Source organism: Azolla caroliniana, unplaced genomic scaffold (genome assembly GCF_043228905.1).
Source record: "Azolla caroliniana isolate FFs.n. ecotype wild unplaced genomic scaffold, voAzoCaro1.0.p SCAF_12, whole genome shotgun sequence".
Lineage (NCBI taxonomy): Eukaryota > Viridiplantae > Streptophyta > Polypodiopsida > Salviniales > Salviniaceae > Azolla > Azolla caroliniana.
This window is the reverse complement of record NW_028230447.1, coordinates 15,945,715-15,950,560: the sequence shown is the minus strand read 5'-3', so window position 1 is coordinate 15,950,560 and position 4,846 is coordinate 15,945,715. Positions and strand designations below refer to the sequence as shown.

The 4,846-nt window shown below is 42.3% G+C and overlaps 1 long non-coding RNA gene across 2 annotated transcripts; it reads right to left on the bottom strand.

Moving 5' to 3' along the window:
* Nucleotides 1-818: 818 nt before the first annotated feature.
* On the bottom strand, nucleotides 819-2,310 carry LOC147857244 (uncharacterized). Of its 2 annotated transcripts, none has more exons than XR_015530622.1 (3): nucleotides 2,153-2,310; nucleotides 931-1,737; nucleotides 819-844 (listed from the first exon to the last, which is right to left on the bottom strand). It is a non-coding gene; the product is annotated as an uncharacterized LOC147857244 (long non-coding RNA). The 2 variants fall into 2 exon arrangements; XR_015530621.1 differs by having other exon boundaries at nucleotides 824-847.
* Between the last annotated feature and the right edge of the window lie 2,536 nt (nucleotides 2,311-4,846).

Here is a 4,846-nt window from a genome sequence, read left to right as displayed (position 1 = left end):
GGTCTCACAATACGAACTTCTTGCAAAAGACAAGGAGGGTTATATCCCATTAGTGTACATCCAACAACCCAATCAACAATCGAAGTTCACACAACCGAAATCGAAAGACAACAAGAACTCACTCTACTTTGGCATTACCGACTTGGACATCCACACCTTGCTGCTATGCGAACACTCCAAACTCACAACCTCGCTCAAGGAGTCCCAAAGGATATGTTTTGCAAAATCGACTTATGTGAGGCATGCTTGTTCGGCAAAATGGCATCATCAAAGTTTCCTACAAGTAACTCACGAAGAAGTCGACCTCTTGAACTCGTCCATAGTGACATATGCGGTCCATTCCCAACTCAATCACTTTTAAAATCAAAGTATTTCATTAGTTTCATCGATGATTATACAAGGTTTACAATACTAACATTTCTCAAAAGCAAAGACCAAGCGTTCATTGCTTTTACAAATTACAAATCACTAACAGAAAAGCAACTAAATCTACAATTGAAATGTCTACAATCTGACGGGGGAGGAGAATATACATCTAACAAGTTTACAAAATTTTGTAAAGACCATGGAATTTTACAACGAATTTCTGTTCCTTCAACACCACAACAAAATGGTCTAGCCGAACGCAAGAATCGAACACTCCTTAATTCGGCCCGGAGCATGTTGAATCTAGCGTCACTTTCACCCTCATTTTGGGAAGAAGCCGTCGCAACATCATGCTATCTCCAAAATCGCAACTATCATCGAACACTTGGGTTAATCACACCATACAAGTTATGGTTTGGAGTAAAACCAAATATGCAAGATCTCAAAATTTCTGGTTGCCTTGCATACGCCTTCGTCCCTGCTGAAAAACGATCCAAGTTAGAACAACGAGCAAGAAAAGCGATCTTTGTTGGGTACGGAGATGCAAATGGCTACAAGGCTTACCGTTTATTCGATCCAAGCAAGAACACGTTCTTTTATAGTCGTACCGTCAAATTTGATGAGTCACCATTTCTTGAATCCACGACACCAACGCATAACCCTAAAATTAATACTCGTGAAGGAGCCGAACAGTCAAAAGATGATGTCGCCACTGTTCGCCGCCCTGCAAACACCGCCGTCGCCGCCACCACCACCGCCGCCACGTTTTGTCGCCCAAACAGCAGTGTTGCTGATGATAATTGCTGCCCTCCAAACAGCGCCGCCGCCACCGATGCCATCGACATCTCCCGCCAAAAGGACATGGCGGTTGCAGACTATCGCCGCCTCCCAAACAGCACCGCCACCGTCGCCTCCTTCCGCCAAGAAAACATCTCTGGTTCTGACGACCGCCGCCTCCCAACCAACACTACCGCCGCCGCCTCCCGCCAACAAAACATCTTTATTGCTGCCGACCGCCGCCTCCAAAACAGCACCGCCGTCGATGCCGCCCTTTGCCACCAACACAACAGTGATGATGATAATTGCCGCCCTTCAAAGAGAATACCCACTGGCCATCGAGCGAAGAATGTTGATGCCGCTACTATCGCCGCCAACAATCGATCAAGAAAAGCCGCCAATATCAACGTTGCCTCTCACTTTGATGAAGTCCTCGATGCTGTCGATCGTTATGTGGTAATCCCTCGCCCTCTTATTCACGTTGATCAGCCACTACCTCCACCGCTTGCACCTCCTCCAATCTCTCCTTCACATCGACCCCTTGCATCTCCTCCCATCTCCTCTCCTCCAAGAACTCCTCCCGTTCGACTCCGTCTACATAAAAAGCCAATATTTAAATTTAAAGTTAATAAAAATAAAAGTAAAATAAAAAATGCATCTTTAAATGTAACCAACCAATATAAAAGAAATACCCAACCTAAACAAACTAACTATATTAACCCACATCTTGATAGTGTTTTCACACCATCTAACTCTACACATTATGATGACCTCACAAACACATCCTCTACATCAACCTTATCTTCACCACGCTTACATACATCTACCACTTTACCAATCTCTTTATCTAATTTCTCGAATTCTATTCAAAATACTCTTGAAAGCCCTCAAACCTCTCAAATCATTCCGCCATTTCATCTTCACTCACCCGACATCACTAGTGATGTTTCAATTAACTCACAATCACAATCCTCGCAAGACTATCCAAACTCATATGATAACGACTCACCACCTCGTCGTACGCGCTCCTTGTCCGATATCTATAAGGAACTTGACCAATTCGAGGCACACTTTGTGGACCTCGATATGGACGCTCTCATAGTTGAAGAAGAACCAGATACCGCAAATGAATTAATTATTACCGTTCGCGAAGCGTTGTCTGGTACCGATGGCCCTAAATGGAGAGCAGCCATGGAAGAAGAGATGACAGCCTTATTAAAGAACAAAACTTGGAGCTTTGTCGATCCACCACCTGATCGACAAATTGTTAGTTGTAAGTGGGTTCTTCGGAAGAAGACCGATGCTACTGGAAATATTATACGTTTCAAAGCTCGTCTCGTAGCTCGTGGTTTTTCGCAAATACCTGGAATCGACTTCAAAGATACATTTAGCCCTACATTGCGAAGTATCACATTTCGCATATTCGTCTCTCTCGCCGTCGAACTTGATTTGGAACTTCATCACTTAGATGTTCAAACCGCTTTCCTTCATGGAGAACTCGAAGAAGAGATCTATATGCAACAACCACCACATTTTGAAGATTCAACTCAACCAAATGCTGTATGTCGCCTACATCGATCCTTATACGGTCTACGACAATCTCCACGAGTTTGGTATCATCGACTTCATAATTTTCTAACTAAGAATGGATATAAACGACTAAAGAATGAACCAAATGTATATATTAAAAGAGCTAAGAATAATTTCATCATAATCGGTGTTTATGTCGATGACTTACCTCTACTTGCCAACTCACTCGCGTATCTACAACTTGCGAAGAAGGAACTTCAACAAGCTTTTCCAATAACTGACCTTGGTCCAATGAAGTATTTCCTTGGAATGAACCTACAAAGAGATCGTGCCAAAGGAACCATTTCTCTTTCCCAAACTCAATACATTGAAAGTGTATTAAAACGTTTTGACATGCTACATTGCAAGCCTATCTCGACACCCATGTCAACTCCATGCAAATTATCAATCGAAGATGCTCCTCGAACTATCAAAGAGCGAGATGAGATGCTCAATGTTCCTTACAAGCAAATTCTTGGATGTATACGCTACCTTGTTAGTTGTACACGTCCCGATTTATGTTTCACCGTTGGAATTCTTTCGAGATTTATGCAGGATTCCGGACCGAAACATTGGCAAGCATTAAAACGACTACTACGTTATCTAAAACGAACGAAAGATATGGTGTTAACTTACTCCAGATCGCAATCCGAGTCAATGAACATGAACCTTGAAGGATGGACCAATCCATCACAATTATCTGGATGGACGGACTCGGATTGGGGGGGGGATGTTGATGGTCGTAAGTCAACAAGTGGCTTCGTATATTGTCTCGCCGGAGCCGCTATAGCATGGAGGTCTAAGAAGCAAACAACGGTTGCATTATCTTCAACGGAAGCCGAATATGTAGCTGCCGCACTCGCTGCTAAAGAAGGAATATGGATTCATTCCATACTTGAAGAACTTAACTTGTTTAAAACCTCAAAGCTAATCCTTCATTGTGATAATCAATCATGTATCAAGTTAGCTTGTAATCCAAAAATGAGTGATAATATTCGACATGTCTCTTTCAAGCATCACTTTCTACGAGACTTAATCGAAGAGAAGAAGCTAGATTTGAAGTATGCGTCCACAACACTAATGTGGGCCGATTTTCTAACAAAGCCAGTACCTCAAACAAAGCATATCGCTTGTTGCCGAAAGATTGGTCTAACAATGCCAAACTATTCGTCGAACGACAATACTTTTGAATAAAATAATATTTAGCTTAAGGGGGGGTGTGGAAATATTTAATCTAAATATAATATTTATTTATTATTACGAAAAGTTATTTCTATTATTATACTTTAGAGAAAACTCTTCATTTGAAGAGACATAACTTTTTGTTCATCGTCTCTACAAAGAAGCCATTTGGGCTAATGTAACATACAATTAATATAGAACAATTTTGTGTATGTGTGATCTCGCTCTCAATCTCTATTTGTATAGTTGCCGATTTCTACACACCCAACAGGTTGCAGCAGCCCAAGGCATGGCCGAAGAGCACGCAAAGCGGCAGATGATATAGCGAGCCATCACTAGGTTAATCGAGCCGGAGGAGGAAATGACCCTTAGCAAAATCAACCGCAAGCGGCATTCAGACGGAGGGAACATGGCAATCGAGTTGCCAACCCTCAACATGGCCTTGGTGAAAGTGAACCAGGAATTAGCTCGGGTGCGCTTAGGAGCGAAAGACATGGCTTACAAAAACAAGCAAGCATGGCGCACGAGTAAGGAGACCAAACAACAGCTAAAGGAAACTCAGGCAGTCATCACGCAATTAGAGGAGCAGATGCGGGAAGCCACATTGGCTACTCCCACAAAAGGCCCCTCCGCAGCTAAAGTACAAGCACTACAGGAGGAGGTCAAGGCAATGAGGAAAATAATAAGCAAAATAAAATAAAATATATTAATATGTAGTTCTTATGAAATCGGTTTCCTTCATGAGAAGGAAACCGTAAGCCTATTGGTGGTGGTCTTATAAAGCCACCACCAACGTTGTATTCATTGTAAGGGGCATTATAATAATAATAAAACGCTTTCTCTGTTTTCCTCATCTCTCTCTCTCTCTCTCTCTCTCTCTCTCTCTCTCTCTCTCTCTCTCTCTATTTCTATCTCTCTTTCTTTTCTTTCCCAACATGGTATCAGAGCCAAA